General features: G+C 38.8%; 1 long non-coding RNA gene across 5 annotated transcripts in view; it reads right to left on the reverse strand.

The window, feature by feature from the left end:
• LOC109268759 (uncharacterized) overlaps positions 1–19,041 on the reverse strand; it is a 63,719-nt gene that overhangs the window by 6,279 nt on the left and 38,399 nt on the right. For 3 of the 5 annotated variants that reach the window (XR_008419707.1, XR_002080771.2, XR_002080770.2), the window contains exons 4-6: positions 12,171–12,242; positions 5,100–5,700; positions 3,737–4,210 (exon numbers count right to left, since the gene is read on the reverse strand). This is a non-coding gene — a long non-coding RNA (uncharacterized LOC109268759). Of the gene's footprint in view, positions 1–3,736; positions 4,211–5,099; positions 5,701–12,170; positions 12,243–19,041 lie in introns of those variants that run through there. The other 2 variants (XR_002080772.2, XR_002080773.2) reach the window with 2 other exon arrangements.

Consider the following 19,041-nt stretch of genomic DNA (forward strand, 5'->3'; position numbering starts at 1 on the left):
TATTAATAGAAGGAATAACCTTCTAGGTTTGTTGTCAAGGTCATTTCCTTTAAGAGATTTTGTGACACCAACGTGTGTAGTGGGCTTTTAATCTCCACGTACCTTAGTGTATTTAGAATAAGGTCAGGATCAGGGTTAGGAGCAAACTGTCTTAAGGGAGCAAATAAACTAGGAATTGATGATGCCTCATCTTCAGGGATCTAGTGAAGCAGAGAAAGGTGGGTAATGAAACAGAAAGGCTTGCTTGGTTTTGTTGACATTTCACTGATGTGATTGAGATAGCCCCTAACTGTCTCGGTCTTCTTCTTTGAGATTTGTAAAGTAATATCCAGACTTCTATCTTAAAATATAATATTTGGGGAAGATACTTACAGGAAGCATGATATTGAAAAACTTGTATTAGCTCAGTCAGTAACGTAGAAACCTCATATTCCACAGTCTCTGCTAACCAGTGGAATTCTAAAGAGTGACCTTATAAAGGAAAGGCATGCCTAGGATCTTCAGCCAAGACTGGAGGTTTCCACAGGTGCTTGTTTATCTTGCTTGTGAATGGACTCATAGTCACTAAGGAAGGATCCAAGTGAAATAGTCTGCCAGTGCATATACCAAAAAAGAGACGCTCTTGAACACTAAGACTTTCAGTAGCTGCTTTAACAGTAATTTCAGCTATAATGGTGGAAAACTCCCTTGAGTCTCCTTGAGTCCTAATGCTGAAGATTTAAAAGAATAACACAGCATGGATTATTGCTTTATTAGCAATCCCTTAATTTTATGTAGTTCTTCAGAGTATCCATAGTATTCTCACATACATCATCTCATTGCTACCTCTGATAACGAGGAGGGAAGCAATGGCAATTATTATAATCCTTAGTTTGTGGTTGAAGAACTCATTCAAAGTGGCTAATTAAAATGCCCAAAGACACAGAGTAAGAGCCTGATCCACATTTCAGGTGTCCTGACTTCAAACTGGAAGGTAGGGATTTTAGTGGAAAAGTTGTGGGTTTTGGAGTTAGAAAGTTTATAAGTTCAGTTTGTCACTTAGACTAGTTATATGCTTTTGAGTTATTTAACTGATCTGAGCCTCAGTTTTTTTTTCAATATATGAAATTTATTGTCAAATTGGTTTCCATACAACACCCAGTGCTCATCCCAAAAGGTGCCCTCCTCACTACCCATCACCCACCCTGAGCCTCAGTTTTTAAAAATAAAATAGGTAAAATAACATTTTCCTTGCAGACATATTTTGAATATTAATTGATATAAGGTAATTTGCCAGTTTCCTGGCACCCAGATAAGACCTTTACTCTACCGTGCCTTTCCTGTTCCTTTCTTTCCTTTTCCCTTTCCCGGGACCTTTCTTATCTTTCTCCTCCCTGTTTTCTTCCCTGTGTCCTTCTCTTCACCTTACTTGTGTCTTTTCTCCCTTGCACCCTTCCTTTTATCTTTCTGTATCCTCTTCTTTCCATCCTTCCCATCACTTTGCTTTGCTATATTTCTTCTTTTTAATTTTTATTAAAATTTTTTTTTCAAGTTTGTTTTTGAGGGGGGTGGGGTGGGGAGAGGGCACAGAGAGAGAGGGAGACACAGAATGTGAAACAGGCTCCAGGCTCTGAGCTGTCAGCACAGAGCCTGATGTGAGGCTCAAACTCTAAACGGTGAGATCATGACCTGGGCTGAAGTTGGACACCCAACTGACTGAGCCACCCAGGTGCCCCTATGTTATATTTCTTTATCTCATATTTTTTGCATCTAGACCAACAGGGGATCTCCTTTTAGATGGCAGTACTGGTTAGTGGTCACTGAAGTTACTAAATGTGTTGTCTCTCTCTCTTTTTTTTTTAATGTTTATTTATTTATTTTGAGAGAGAGAGAGACAGAGACAGAGACAGAGACAGAGACAGAGAGAGAGTATGTGCATGCATGTGAGCAGGAGGAGGGGCAGAGAGAGAATCCCATGGACTGTGAGATCATGACCTCAGCTGAAATCAAGAGTCAGATGCTTTTTTTTTTTTTAATTTTTTTTTAATTTTTTAATATATGAAATTTACTGTCAAATTGGTTTCCATACAACACCCAGTGCAAGAGTCAGATGCTTAACCGCTCTAGCCAACCAGGTGCTTCGCTCAGTGTGGTTTTTTAAGTAGAAGCGCCCATGGTTGGGTTTCAGTTCAGAGTTGAGTCATGATGCTGACGTCTAGAAGATCTTGGCTATGCTGAGTGGAAATTCAAGCAGTGACTCTCACAGATCCCAAAAGCCTTTGAGGGGGGGATAGCACCAGTTTAATACTGAAATGAGCAGGCTTGCTAAACCAAAAGATTAAGTATAAAAAAGTGTAAAAATTATTCTAGATCTTTTAAGAATAGGAACATGTTATTTATTTTTAGAGTCGAATGAACGGATTATATTTGTGATACATTCTTAAGGCTTCCACTTCCTCCCTTCATCTCCAAGACTTTCAAACGTGGTAACTGTTATGGAGCCCACAAACCTTGTAAGGTCCCGGCTCTGCTAACTTCTCCAGCCTCATTTCCTGCCACTCCCCAACTTGTGCTGTGTTCCAGCAATACCAAATTTTATGTGGTTTCCTAAACACACAAGGTTTGTTGTAACTGTTGGTTTTTGTACCGATTCAACAGGTCCATACCTGTAAATCATTCCAATGGTTTTTGTAACCATGAAACAAGTCCTTCTTTGAACCTAGAGTGTCTTTCCTCCTTTCCCAGTTAGCTAGCTGCTTCAACTTTAAAAATCCGTCACGGGCATTACTTCATCCAGAAAGTTTTTGCCAGCATCCTTCCCCAAATTGAACTAAGCTACTAATTTAGCCTCTATATCTAATATATGGTGCTGTAACTGCACACATTACTCTATATTCTAATTTTTTAGTTATCATTTTTTACATTTTTGCATACCCTTCTGGACTATTAGACTGAGTTCCTTAGTGGCAGTTTATTCATATTATCTCCTACTCCTAGTTCAGGGATCTGGCAAATAGTGGCCACTCACCAAATCCTTATCTAATGAATGAATAAATAAATGAAAAAAACAATGAAAAAAAAGATGCAATAATATATGTGGAAGCACTTTACAAATTGTGAGTTGCTATGTCGGAGTTAGTGTTTTTGGCCTGAACTATAATCTTCGTAGTTTTGCATAAAAATCCTTTTAGAAATTAAAAGCAACTTTGCAGAGATAACCTTCAAAAATTTAGGTTAAGTGGAATAGCAAATGACATGGTTATTTCCACATTGGAAAATTATTTGAAGAAAATAAAAAATAATCGAAATGTAGAACTGTTTTTTTAATCAATTTTTCATAGATACTGCATGAGCACAATATAAAATTCACAGTGTACTTTAAAAAAAATGTTTATTTTTGAGAGGGCCAGGGAGGGACAGAAAGAGAGGCAGACAGAAGATCTGAAGTGGGCTCTTTGCTGACGGCAGCAACTCCAATTTGGGGCCCGAACTCACGAACCATGAAATCATGACTCGAGCTGAAGTCGGGCACTTAACTAACTGAGCCCCCAGGCGCTCCTTTTTTAACCCCCTCACACTGGTTGCCCAACTTCCAGTTTCTCTTCCTTACTGCTACCATAATATTGAGACATATTCTGTGCTTATAAGGCATGCATGTATACAGGACACTGCCTTTTGAAAGAGAAAAAGAGAAAGGACTGCTTTCAATTAATGCATGGTCCCTGAGTGTAAAGTAAAATGACATGAAAAATAAAAGTTAAGTTCTCAAGATTTCATTTATTTCAGGAGGTTGTTTTCCAATTCCATAAATTTCCACAATAAACTTTGCTTTAAGATTCCAGTGAAATGTCTCTTCTTCCCATTTGTGATGGTCTTCTGTTCCTCACTCTTTCTCTAATCTAAGATTTTACTTCTCCAAAGCCTGCCTGGTTCTTTTGACTAAGTCCATAAGGTGAGCACCACACGGAACTGCCCTGCTACTTTTGAATGAAGACACTTGCCCATTTGGAGAAGAAAACAAGCTTTCTCCCCTTACTTCATTCCTAGCCAGCACATGAAGGGTAAAGATGATGGGGGCTATTTGTGTTCACTAGAAACAAAGATCTCCAGACACCAGCACCACGATTTGATGATCTCTTCCGTCATCTTCTAAAGGCAGTCCTTGCAAGGTCTTCGTAGGAGAACCAAATTCCAGCCATCTTGGAAGTTTGATGCTGTGAACGAGTGTAACCTGTTCAATTACACATGAAACAGTGTCTGAACTTGCCAATAGGAAGAGGTTTTAAACTTGCTTGCTCTGTCCCTCTGGCAGAGCCTTGGTACCAAGAGTTAAAAGTCTATATTGAGGTCTTTGTCAAGTTTAATCATAAACAGTTTTTTTAAACCCTAAAAAAAAACATTCTTTCATCTTAGGCTTATAAAGTCCTTAAGAAAAAACACAAACTTTGAGTACAAATCACAAAATAATCATTAAACTCATTAAAATACTTTGCTAAAGGGGTGCCTGGGTAGCTCATCAGTGAAGCGTCCGACTTTGGCTCAGGTCATGATCTCACAGTTCATAGGTTCAATCCCCCTGTTGGGCTCTGTGCTGACAGCTCAGAGTCTGGAGCCTGCTTCGGATTCTGTGTCATCCTCTCTCTCTGTGCCTCCCCTGCTTGCACTCTCTCTCTCAAAAATAAATAAATATTTAAAAAAATTAAAAAAAATCTTGGCTAAGTATTTCACCAAAAAAAGTTTTTTAAATTACCATATATATATATATACATATATATAATACAATATAGTAATTATATATATAACTATATATTATATGTAATATATATGACATATATAACTATAACTAGCAACTAGTTAATACGACTAACAATTAAGATGTGTCAAAAAATGCTGTATTCTATTAAATTAGAATGTTGAATTATTTTTCTTCTCAGACTGGTTTCCTCATAGTAGATTGTTATTTATCAGCCTTTAAAAATAGTTTAATTTTCTTAGTGCTCTGAGACACCTACATATAAATTATTAAAGGGATCAAGTTGGAAAATTTTTGCCCTATTTATTTTTAGTATCTATAAAGAAACAATGCTGAGCAGATAAGTAAGAGCTACTTAGATGCTTACCTGAAATTGACTCGTTTTCCCTTGGAAGGCATATGGAGAAATTGGATGATTATCCAATAATAGCAACTGCATCTGGCATGCCATGAAGAACTCAGATCTCTTCATATGAAGGGTGCCCAGTCACAGTCAGCATATTCATAGACACAGATGTCACAACCAGCACAAGATTTGGTATCACTGAAACTCTTCTGATCCAACCGAGGAACAAATGGGTACCGGCATTGTTTTCCACACCTTTCTTGCTGGTATCCATTGCCTTGGTATAGTTAACTCCAGTTGGGTAACTGGATTTCACTGTACTGAACTTCAGACCATTGCAAAACAAAAGCAGCAACATTGGAGTTCAACCCATGCGTACTTCTTGGGAAGGGGGAAATAGATTTTATCTATCTTCAGAGAAATATTTAAGGTTTAGAATCGCTTTGTTTTTATATATCATTCACATCAATTAATGGAGAATTAAAATAAAAATTCTACTATCTCAAAACATTGACTGCTCTGTGGTGACTGTCAGAGGAGTAAGAGAGGGAGACTACTGACGCATTCTGATGTAGCATTCACTTTGCACTGCTTCCTGTCATGACCTCCATCCAGCTCTGCCCTAAGATTAATACGGGACTCTTAAAAGAATGAATTAATGTAACAATACAGTAAAAACAAAACAAAACAAAACAGAAACACAAAACAAGAACAACAACAAAAAGCCCTTTTCAGAGACAGCTTTATCCCATTTTCATCCCTGTAATAGACACCAGCATCTCTGTCCCTCTTTTGGTCATAACACTCTCCCTTTGGGAAAATTTCCCTCTCCCACCTTATGATGATCTGATATAGCTGTCAATCACAGTGACTCAGCTCTGTGGCCAAAGGGGTGAGCGACTGACTCAGGCTTGGTCAATCATGATACTCAGTGCCTCTTGCCACAGGGAAAGACCAGGTTTGGGTAGGAGACCTGGGCTCGGTTTATCAGAATCTTTTCCTGTTTTCTGGGATTTTATACGGAAATGCTGGGACATAAAATCTCTCACTTTGCTCTAGAGTTGCTATGTCAACCTTCAGCTACCTACTCTACTCCTTCCACTCCCCCTCCCTCTCAATCCTCTCTCAGCACCCCAGTTCAGCTCAGAACAGCTCAGTTGTATACAGGCACTCTTGAAAATGTCAAATAATCCATGGTGCAAGCCACCAATTTATTCCTTTTCAGTTCCTATATCTATTCTGTGCTAATGGATTGCTGTTTATAGCATTTCTTTATTATGGTGAGCACAATGCCAGTAGAGGGGACGGGAGAGACGCTGCAGGAAGAAGGAGGCTTCTGGTGTCAGTGCGCTATGATTTTCTTTGTTAAACTCCTGCTTAAAGGTGCATCAATGTTGTGTAGAGGGGGATATCTGGAGACACTCTGCACCAGCCATACACCATCCCTTGGTGATCTTGCAGTGAGGTCCAGGCCAAATTGACCACTTCACGACTCTTTGACATCAACGCTGGGTTGTTCCAGACCTCCTGTCAGCAGTGGCAGCTGGACTCTCTCTGTGCACCATCCGACCAGCCTTGGCTCATCTGTGCCCTAGAGGGTTGTTGCCCACAGCCTAATAGCTGTGGATCAGCTTTGGCTCAGGCAACCCAGCAAACTTCCCTGCTATTCCATGGGGGTAACCATACCTTCTCTAATGAGGTCTAAAACCCAGGCTTGGGGAGTGGGCCTTCCTCCAAGTTTTCCCTTCCTTGGACACTGTCCAACAGCCTAGGTATCCTTTTGAGTTCTCTTTACATCTTTTTTTTTTAAACTTAGTTTTTAACTTATTACTTTTTATTTTCTTAGAGAGAGAGCATGCGAAGACAAGAGGGAGAGAAGGGTGGAGGGAGAGAGAGAGAGGGAGAATCTCAAGCAGGCTCCATGCTCAGCGAGGAGCCCAATGGAAGGCTTGATTCCAGGCCCCTGAGGTCATGACCTGAGCCAAATCAAGAATTGGACACTCAACCAACTGAGTCACCCAGACTCCCCTCTTTTTACATCTTTTAAAGTAGTTACTCTCCTATTCTAGTTTAATAATAACTCTTTATATATAACCTCCTCTGTTCAAATTAGTGTGTGTTTTCTATTTCCCGATTAGATCCAGACTGATTAACCTGTACTTTGTTTTTTAATTTTTACTAAATCCAGTTGATTTTTTTTTAAAGTAAGCTTTATACCCAACATGGGGCTTGAACTCACAACCCCGAGATCAAGAGTTGCATGCTATACTGACTGAGCCAGGCAGGCACTCCCTAGCCTGTTATTCTTTTTTTTTTTTTTTTTTAATTTTTTAAATGTTTATTTATTTTTGAGAGAAAGGGCCAAGTGTGTGCAGGGGAGGGGCAGAGAGAGAGAGGGAGATATGAAATCTGAAGCAGGCCCCAACCCCAAGCTGTCAGCAGAGCCTGAAGCGAAGCTCGAACTCACGAACTGTGAGATCATGACCTGAGCCCAGGCTCAACCGACTGAGCCACCCAGGCGTCCCTAGCCAGTTATTCTTAGTACTACTTTTAGTTTCTGCAATTGGTTTGGCTCTTTTTTTTTTTTTTTTTTTACCTCTACTTTGTTAATGTTTATATTATTATTCTACCTCTGTAAAATGGGAGAAGCAATGCCTGCCCTACGTGTTATCATGCATAAGAGAGAGTTTGTAAATTATAAAGTGATATTTTATGTTTGTTCTGTTTATTATCTAACAGTGGTTCTTTATCTTCCTGGATTTTCTTTCTCTTCACCCTCTGTCTGAACATTTTTAGGAGTTCTTAACTTTTGCCTTCCCCCTATACCCTTGCTTCCTATAGCTTCATCTCAATCCCCTGCTGGAACTCTGGGTGCATATCTCCATTAATACCACCAGTTATTCTCCACTGTCTAGATGCTGGAAGATAATGTCCTAAATGTTAAATTTGACATTCAAGGCCTCATTCATTCAACATACACGAAGGCCTATAATATGCAAGGCACTGTTCCAGATGCTGGACATACAGAAGTAAATAAGGTAGACAAAATCACTAATTTATGGAGTTCATATTCCACGATTTCACCATAATCTGTCCTTTCAGACTTATCTCCCTTCCTTAACTTGTGCCCCACAGGAATGTGAATATCTCATGGTTAATTTCCTGCCCCTCTATCAAGTATCATACTTGAAATGATTTCCATCTTCTCTGTCCATCCAAACCCTATGCTTTCTTCAAGACCAGTTTAAACCTATCCATGAGTCACTAGACACTTCTTATAAGAGTTCACGACTTTTCCCCATAGCAACTTATCTGAGAGATCAAATATGTTCTTTTGTAACAGTGGCTCAGTATGCATCTATTCTCAATGGGTGAAGAAAGAGTTTGTACCAGAACCTCAGCATATGGATGTGGGGACCTGTATAATCTGAAGAATCTCCTTAGCCATAGAGGAATATAACTCCTTTCCAAAGGAGAATGACTGGTCTAACCTTATGCTTCTCCATTAAATGTGTGCTGTTTTTAAACCATTTTCATTATTCAAATTCTTTTCTTTTAATTTTATTTTCTTTAATTTACATCCAAATTAGTTAGCATATAGTGCAACAATGACTTCAGGAGTAGATTCCTTAGTTCCCCTTACCCATTTAGCCCACCCCTCCTCCCACAACCCCTCCAGTAACCCTCAGTTTGTTCTCCATATTTATGAGTCTCTTATACTTTGTCTCCCTCCCTGTTTTTATATTATTTTTGCTTCCCTTCCCTTATGTTCATCTGTTTTGTCTCTTAAAGTCCTCATACGAATGAAGTCATATGATACTTGTCTTTCTCTGACTGACTAATTTCACTTAGCATAATACCCTCCAGTTCCATTAGCGTAGTTGCAAATGGCAAGATTTCATTGTTTTTGATTGCCAAGTAATACTCCATTGTATATATATACCGCTTCTTCTTTATCCATTCATCCATCAATGGACATTTGGGCTCTTTCCATACTTTGGCTATTGTTGCTAGTGCTGCTATAAACATTGGGGTGCATGTGTCCCTTCAAAACAGCACACCTGTATCCCTTGGATAAATACCTAGTAGTGCAATTGCTGGGTCGTAGGGTAGCTCTATTTTTAGTTTTTTGAGGAATCTTTATACTGTTTTCTAGAGTGGCTGTACCAGCTTGCATTCCCACCAACAATACAAAAGAGAACCTCTTTCTCCGCATCCTCACCAACATCTGTTGTTGCCTGAGTTGTTAATGTTAGCCATTCTGACAGGTATGAGGTGGTATCTCATTGTGGTTTTGATTTGTATTTCCCTGATGATGAGTGATGTTGAGCATTTTTTCATGTGTCGGTTGTCCATCTGGATGTCTTCTTTGGAGAAGTGTCTATTCATGTCTTTTGCCCATTTCTTCACTGGATTATTTGTTTTTTGGATGTTGAGTTTGATAAGCTCTTTATAGATTTTGGATACTAACCCTTTATCTGATATGTCATTTGCAAATATCTTCTCCCACTCCATCGGTTGCCTTTTGGTTTTGCTGATTGTTTCCTTTGCTGTGCAGAAGCTTTTTATTTTGATGAGGTCCCAGCAGTTTATTTTTGCTTTTGTTTCCCTTGCCTCTAGAGATGTGTTGAGTAAGAAGTTCCTGTGGCCAACATCAAAGAGGTTTTTGCTTGCTTTCTCCTCGAGGATTTTGATGGCTTCCTGTCTTACGTTTAGATCTTTCATCCATTTTGAGTTTATTTTTGTGTATGGTGTAAGAAAGTGGTCCAGGTTCATTCTTCTGCATGTCGCTGTCCCGTTTCCCCAGCACCACTTGCTGAAGAGACTGTCTTTATTCCACTGGATATTCTTTCCTGCTTTGTCAAAGATTAGTTGCCCATACATTTTGTAGGTCCATTTCTGTGTTCTCTATTTTGTTCCATTGATCTGAGTGTCTGTTCTTGTGCCAGTACCATACTGTCTTGATGATTACAGCTTTCTAGTATAGCTTGAAGTCTGGGATTGTGATGCCTCCTGCTTTGGTTTTCTTTTTCAAGATTGCTTTGGCTATTCGGGGTCTTTTCTGGTTCCACACAAATTTTAGGATTGTTTTAGCTCTGTGAAGAATGCTGGTGTTATTTTGATAGGGATTGCATTGAATATGTAGATCGCTTTGGGTAGTATCGACATTTGAACAATATTTGTTCTTCCTATCCAGGAGCATGGAATCTTTTTCCATTTTTTTATGCCTTCCTCAATTTCTTTCATAAGCTTTCTATAGTTTTCAGTGTATAGATTTTTCACCTCTTTGTTTAGATTTATTCCTAGGTATTTTAGGGTTTTTGGTGCAACTGTAAATGGGATTGATTCCTTGATTTCTCTTTCTGTTGCTTCATTGTCAGTGTATAGGAATGCAACCGATTTCTGTGCATTGATTTTATATCCTGCCACTTTGCTGAAGTCATGAATCAATTCTAGCAGTTTTTTGGTGGAATCTTTTGGGCTTTCCATATAGAATATCATGTCATCTGCGATGAGTGAAAGTTTGACTTCCTCCTGGCTGATTTGGATGCCTTTTATTTCTTTGTGTTGTCTGATTGCAGAGGCTAAGACTTCCAAGACTATGTTGAATAACAGTGGTGAGAGTGGACATCTCTGTCTTGTTCCTGACCTTACGGGGAAAGCTTTCAGTTTTTCCCCATTGAGAATGATATTAGTGTTGGGTCGTTCATATATGGCTTTTATGATCTTGAGGTTTGATCGTTCTACCCCTACTTTCTTGAGGGTTTTTATCAAGAAATGATGCTGTATTTTGTCAAATGCTTTCTCTGCATCTATTGAGAGGATCATATGGTTCTTGTCCTTTCTTTTATTGATGTGATGAATCACGTTAATTGTTTTGCGGATATTGAACCAGCCCTGCTTCCCAGGTATAAATCCCACTTGGTCGTGGTGAATGATTTTTTTAATGCATTGTTGGAGCTAGTTGGCTAATACCTTGTTGAGGATTTTTGCATCCATGTTCATCAGGGAAATTGGTCTATAGTTCTCCTTTTTAGTGGGGTCTCTGTCTGGTTTTGGAATCAAGGTAATGCTGGCTTCATAGAAAGAGTTTGGAAGTTTTCCTTCCATTTCTATTTTTTGGAACAGCTTCAAGAGAACAGGTGTTAACTCTTCCTTAAATGTTTGGTAGAATTCCCCTGGAATCAGTATTCAAATTCTTTGGCCTCATCTCTTTAAATAAATGGTAATGCATGAGAAAGAAGTCAGTGGGTCTACTACTTCTTGACAGTCGTCCTTGCCCACAATTCATGGTTGTGTGTACAGATGGTCCCCAACTTATGATGGTTTGATTTACAATGGTTCAACTTTATGATGGTTTGAAAGCCGTATGCAGTCCATAGAAACCATACTTTGAGGGGCTCCTGGGTGGCTCAGTTGGTTAAGCCTCCGACTCTTGATTTCACCTCAGGTGATCACATGATTTATGAGTTTGAGCCCAGAATTGGGGTCTGTGCTGCTGGTGTGGAGCCTGCTTGGGATCCCCTCTCTCCCTCTCTCTCTGCCCTTCCCCTGCTTGTGCGCCATCTCTGTCTCTCTCAAAAGAAATAAATAAAACTTAATAAAAAAAAAGAAACCATACTTTGAATTTAGAATCTGGATCTTTTCCCAGGCTATGCAGTGTGACCCTGTCTCATGATTTCAGACAGCAGCAGCCGCAGGTCCCGGTCATGAGGGTAAACAACTGCTTCACTTATGCAACCACTCGTACCGTACAACCGTTTCAATGCAACACGCAATACATTACATGAGACAGTCAACACTTTATTATGAAATGGGCTTTGTATTAGATGATTTTCCCAACTGTAGGTTAATGTAAGTGTTCCGATCACGTTTAAGGTGGGCTAGGCTATGCTACGACGTAAGGCAGGTTAAGTGTATTAAATGCACTTTTGACGTACAATCTTTTCAAGTTACAATGGGTTTGTCAGGTCATAACCCCATTATAAATCGAGGAAAATCTGTATTACACACAGAATGTCAAGAAATGTTGAAATGATTATTGGTTTTATTTATAAATTGCAAATACATATATGTTTATATATTACTCACCTTAACAACTATTGTCAGTGCTCTCCATATTTCCTCCAAAGGATTCCTGGGCCCATTCCTTGGTCTTGTGCACTAAATTTCAGAGGAAAAAATCAAGGTTACACTTGAGTATAAGAGTTAAAGCTATAAAACTTCTAGAGAAAACTTAGGGAACACCTTTATGACCTTGCATTAGGCAAAGAATTTTTAAATAGGATACAAAAAGCACATAATTACTAAAATGGCTAAAAAAATTTAAGTTGACAATACCAAGTGCTGGCAATGATGTGGCAAAATTGGAACTCTCATACATTGCTCATGGAGTTGCAAAATGGCACAGGCAATTTGAAAAATACACTGACAGTTTCTTACAAAGCTAATCACATACTTACAGAATTTTTCAAGTATATAGCTTATTATTATTATTAGTGGCAATATAATAATACAGAACTCTAAATTTGAAGCTACCTTAAAGATTAACATGTTGCTTTTCAATGAGACAATCTTACAGTACCTCTCACTGTATTTTTTCCTGCATTTAAATCGCCACCTAGCTGTCTCTTTTTCACCTCATTTGTCTCCTGTAAAGAAACATTCCCATTCTTTAAGCCTTTTAGTTACTTATCTTATATCCTCTTTAATTTCTCCTACATTCTTTCAGATGAGGAGAGAAAAAGTCGACACTAAGGAGAGGTTTCATCTTGTCTAAATATAAAAAGACCATTTCAGTAAGATGATTACTAGGGAAAGAATGTAATAAAGTACTAGCAACATGTTTGAAGCTGCCTTTGGAAAATTAGCCACCCCTGCCCTTTCCCCCTGTCTGCTGGGGCTCTGAGGTTCGTCTTTGAACTCCCTATGAATACAATGATGGTGCCAGGAAGGAATGAAAGGGAATGTGGATCTGGACAAATTGCCATTTGCTTCACTGTAGCATCTTGGAGATAATGACCCAAGAAAGTTAGAATCCATCATTCTGATGAGTCTGGGAAATAGAAAGCTCCCTCCAGTCGACAGTTTGTACTCTTCTCGTTAGGTATTTAAAATTGTAATACAGAATAGGTCAGTCAGAGAAAGACAAATACCGTATGATTTCATTCAGATGTGGATTTTAAGAAACAAAACAAATGAGCAAAGGGAGAGAGAGAGAGACAAACCAAGAAATAGACTCTTTTATTTTTTTAATGTTTATTTATTCTTGAGACAGAGACAGAGTGTGAACGGGGGAGGGGCAGAGAGAGAGGGAGACACAGAATCTGAAACAGGCTCCAGGCTCTGAGCTGTCAGCACAGAGCCTAATGCAGGGCTCGAAGCCACCAACTGTGAGATCATGACCTGAGCCGAAGTCGGACACTTAACCAACTGAGCCACCCAGGCGCCCCGTCCAAGAAACAGACTCTTAACTACAGAGAACAAACTGATGGTTACCAGAGGGGAGGGGGTGGGGGGATGGGTGAAATTGGTGATGGGGATTAAGGCATGCACTTGATGAGCACCGGATGATGTATGCAATTGTCAAATCACTATATTGTACACCTGAAACAAACATAACGCTGTGTGTTAAATATACCAGATTCAAAATTTTTAAAAAATTAGGTTTTACCCAAAGAATGGTAAATGGAAAGTGGTAGAATGTTTTCGAATTGGAGGGAGTTAGATCTGGGTTCTTGTCCCTAATGCAATTAACCAGCTGGGACACCTAGGGAAAATCATTTCGTTTCTCTGGGTTTCAGATTTTCAGTTGTTAAGTGAAGAAGGGTCAGACTCAAAACTCCCTATGGTGCCTTTCAGGTCTTGCATTTCATGAGTTAGAGGTGTCATGAACATTACTAGAGTGAATTGTTCTCCTTTGTGGCAATCTTAAGAGCATTAACAGAAGTAACTACTCTTGCTTACTTGGGTCTCAAGAGGGAAGCACTTCAGTGACTCGAGAGGGTTGAAGAGATGGAACACTTCAAATTCCATTTTATCACACACACTCTTAAAGAAATCCTGAAACGGGGCGCCTGGGTGGCTCAGTTGGTTGAGCGACTGACTTTGGCTCAGGTTATGATCTCGCGGTCCGTGAGTTCGAGCCCTGGGTCAGGCTCTGTGCTGACAGCTCAGAGTCTGGAGCCTGCTTTGGATTCTTTGTCTCCCTCTTTCTCTACCCCTCCCCAACTCATGCTCTGGCTCTCTGTGTCTCAGAAATAAATAAATATTTAAAAAAATTATATCAAGAAATCTTGAAACAGATTAGTGGATAGCTTGTGAATATGCAATTGGGTCACTTACAAAGCCACTGTCCATTTAAATATGTAGGAACTTTGGTGGGTTTTCTCCCCCCCACCTCTATTTTCTGAAACAAGTGATAGCAATTATAATTTAAGAAAGGTAGGTGTTGCCAGAGTTTAAGATTCTGTATTCTTTTTGGTGAACAAGATGATCAAAGAAGTAAACAATAGGGTCACCTGGGTGGCTCAGTCGGTTAAACATCCAACTTCGGCTCAGGTCATGATCTCACAGTTCATGACTTCAAGCCCCACATCAGGCTCTGTGCTGACAGCTCAGAGCCTGGAGCTTCAGATTCTGTGTCTCCCTCTTCTCTGCCCCTCCCTCACTCGTGCTCTATCTCTCAAAAATAAATAAACATTAAAAAATTTTTTAATATTAAAAAATTAAAAAAAAAAAACAGAAGTAAACAATAGAGGATGATCCCATACTTTCAAAATCTTGATCTTAAGGTACTTTTTCCAAAAGAAAAGGACACTTTCTATGCAAGATATAAAAACCATGCCATTACAAAATCTATGGCTAGAGAATTCATGACGTTTTGAACTTCTAAAGTTTAGAGTTTGCTTCTTTTTCTTCCCTGAGTGCCTCAGCAGCACATACCTGCATGTAGCATTGCCTAGTAAGTGTTTATTTATGGTGACTGTGGGGGTCATTTCTTTTTAGCTTAATTTCAAAACTAGAAAATTCGGAGACGAGACAGTGAATGATTTATTTCATTGATTATCAGTTTGGTTTCCATTGATTTTCAAACTTTCTGTATTCTTACATTTTTGGAGTACCAGCTTTAAGAAGCTGAAGTTTTATTTTTATTTTTTTAAGGTAGGCACCACACCAGGTTTGAGCTCACCACCCTGAGATCAAGAGTCGCATGCTCTCCTGAGTCAGCCAGGTGCCCCTAGATAGCTGGATTTTTAAAAATCTAGTCTGACATTTGCCTTCTCTTAATGGAAAAAATCAATACATTTTCATTTATTATGGTTATTGAAATATTCGGATTATAGCTCTTTGTGTGACCTTTTCTGCCTCCCCTCCTCATATTGTTGCCTTTCAAATTCATGCAGTTTTCCTTTCCTCTTATTTGATTTTTTTCACGTGTACTAACTCAAAAGTAATACACTGTGTTTTTTTTTTAATATACTCTGTTTTTTATTTTTGTGGTTATTCCGACTATTTTAATGGAATAGTTGTCAGACTTTAGTTATTCAGCATTTTTACTTTAAAAAAATGCAAAGCCCTTAGAATGTTTTAATTCTGACCACCCCTCACTATTTATAAGTTACTATCACAGTGTTTGAGGCCAATTATTACCATTGACTTTTATTACATTACAACCAATGTTATCAGTTATTACAAACAGTCACTGATGTCCTGATGTCTTTGAATACCATTTCTTTTGCAACTGAGTCCTTCCTCTGAAACTCCTTCAGTGAGTTCTTTTGGTAGCAAAGTGTTTCAGTTTTTATTTGTCTGAAAATGTATTTTAATTCTCCCTAGTTCTTCAAGGGTATAGACTAATAGATTGACAGCTGTTTTATCAAAGCCTATCAAAGATATTATTCCATTATTTTCTGGCCTCCATCATTGCTGTTGAAAAGTCAGGTGTTGGCCTAATTGGTATTTCATTGTGAGTAATTATTATTCTATTGTGGGTAATGTGTCTTCTCTCTGCATGTCTTTTTATCTTTTGATGTTTGCAGCTGTAACTAGGTACAGACTTTTTTCCTCTCATTTTGTTTTTTAGTTTGGTTTATTTTTACCAGATCTGTGTCTTTTAACAATTCTGTGAAGTTAGAGAGAACGAGAGAGAGAGAGAGAGAGAGAGAGAGAGAGAGAAAGAGAGAAGAGAGAGAGAGAGAGAGAGAGAGAGAGAGAGAGAGAGAGAGAATCCCAAGCAGGCTCCATGCTCAGCTCAGAGCCCCATGCGGGGCTGAATCCCATGGCCCTGGGATCATGACCTGAGCTGAAATCAAGAGTCACACGCTCAGCCAACTGAGCCATCCAGGTGCCTCTCTTTTGATCTTTTTATCAATTCAATTTTTGACTTCTAGAAATTTTATTTGCTTCCTTTAAAAATCTTTTCGTGCATCTCTAGAGTCTCATGTTCTTTCCTCATATTTTGAGTCTTCACTTCTATTCCTTTAAACATATTAGATATAGTTATTTTATATTCTGTGCCTGATAGTTCCAACATCAGAAGACTTTTGGGATCTTTTTTCCCTGTTGTTTCTGCCATCTCTTATTCATGGCGCCTTGCTTCCTTATATTTTGCAATATTCAACTGAGTTATTCCTTTTCCTTGGATATTTATCTATGCAAAATTTTGAGGCCTGGATTTTATTTTCTTTTGCTAGACATCTAAGGAACAATATCACCACTTTGAATAACATTTTTTGCTTAACTTTGTTTTTTTTTTTGTTTGTTTTGTTTTGTTTTTTGTATTTTTGGATCACAGTGACAATATGAATTCAGGCTGGAGATCCAAGGGAGAGTCAGTCTGTTACTTGCTGTCAGAGAGTGCTTTGACTTGGTTTAAAGGTCTGAATATTTCTTACTTTCCTGCATCTCAGGAGTTTTAAAAGATATTTTTATCCAACATTTTATTTATTTTATTGGGAGAGTCATTTACAGCATCTAATCTGCCATATGGGATAGTCTGGATATGGAATAGTCTTATAAAATTCCAAGTTGATGCAATTTATTTTTGTCAGTAGCATTTCTTTTTTAAGACGAGGAGCCAAATGATGAAAAAGCCACACAATTTGGACCAAGTTTTGCAGAATGAATAACTGAGAATTTATCACCAGGTAAAAGAGACTGTGGCTCTAACTCTGTGACCTCCATGGCACATAGAATATGACACTCGCCAGCTTTCAGGATTCACTATCCTTAAGGTCTATAACCATTGACTTTGAAATGTGAAATGTGAGTTTTAAAAGAGACTTGGATGAAATTCCGCATAGTAACTTAATGTTAATAAACAAGTTGTGTTGACTTCAGTGTAAGATCTACTCTGGGAGTGGTTCCTACCTGATATTGGATAGAAAGGAAGGCATAAAGTCCCACTGATGGATGTAACCAGCTGTGCTGTGCTGACCCCCAGAGAAAACATTTCTCTTTGCCTTCTTTTTTTCCCTTTTGACTTGATCAGTTACCCTGTGGTCAGAAACAGGTATTGTTTTCTGAGAATATTTCTAGAAAATAGTTCACTTAGGAAAGTCATGTGAATAAACTACTCTTAATGCCAATAGCAAGATGGTAAACACTGTGTCCTAGAAAAAGATAGAGGACTGTATCCTGTTTCTCCCTCCATGCAACACAATGAAACCTGCTGTAGTAAGAGTTCCTTGACCAAAGGAATTAAAAGAAGGAAGCCCTATACTCAGCTGATGCTTTATGTAGCCAATGTAGATCATGATTTCTTCCAGCTTAAAAATGTTTCATGTCTTGATTTACTGCAGGCTGCTAAAGGAAATTTCCATTATCTCTGACAAAGCAGTAGCTGAATGTGGCCTCCTCACTATAGGGAGGGTAGCTCATGGCCAGTGATGGCACCCTGCCTCCCCCAGGTCCTGATCAGGAAATCTAGAATGCTGGTCAGAGAGACCACTCGCGCTGTTCACAGTGCCGGTATAAAAATCTCACAAGCAGCAAATGGGTGAAGGGGAATGGGAGATACAGGCTTCAGGTTGTGGAATGAATAAGTCATAGGAATAAGAGGCACCGTATAAGGAGTATGGTCAATGATATTCTAATAACAATGTATTGGCTAGAGAGTAGCCACCCTTGTGGTGAGCTTAGCATGAAGTCTAAACTTGTGCAATCACTATGTAGTATACCTGAAACTAATGTCGCATTGTGCGTCAACTATGCTCAAAGACAAAATCTCAAATAGCAGCTTATTCACTGACTGAGTTCCCACTGTGGTCTGGCATTGTTGCCACGGATGCGAGAGTGAGCAAAACAATCCCATCTGTGCCATCCGTAGGGACAGTTCACCGTCGTCCTCTGGTGGGGGACAGATGAAAAAAGACAATTCCATTATTAGAGTTTAATGAGGGCCTGCATAGGAGAGGTAGAAACTGCTATCTAAAGTGTCTCTATGTCCACTTTGTTGGTTTCACATTGAGCTTTTCAGCCCGAATTGTAATACATGTCACAACAGAGCATATAAAATGGCACACTGGAAATTATCTCCCTAACATAAAAGAGACATGGATGGTGGGGGAGGGTGGGGTGGGAAAGGGAGCAAGGAATGATGTGATGATGAAAATACTATGATCACTTGACCCTGTTTGACCTTTCAGAGAAGTCTTAAATATGTTAATATCAAGGGAGGCCGCTTAATAAGTGAAACATTGGTACATTTGTCTGACATAAAGTGGGAAAAGGAAGTAAAGAAAACTTTTAGTTTGGAACTAAGGAATCAAATTTTAGTATATTTCCATGTTCACAAAAGTCTTATTTTTAAAATTAATTCCTTATGTAAAGAATATTTTTAAGGCGATGAAAATAACTCTGTATGATATCATAATGCTGAACACATGTAATGCTGAACACATGTCATTATACATTTGTCCAAACCCAGAGAATATACAACACCAACAGTGAACCCTAACGT

Source organism: Panthera pardus, unplaced genomic scaffold (genome assembly GCF_024362965.1).
Source record: "Panthera pardus isolate Hobbes unplaced genomic scaffold, ASM2436296v1 HiC_scaffold_6, whole genome shotgun sequence".
In the NCBI taxonomy this organism is placed as follows: domain Eukaryota; kingdom Metazoa; phylum Chordata; class Mammalia; order Carnivora; family Felidae; genus Panthera; species Panthera pardus.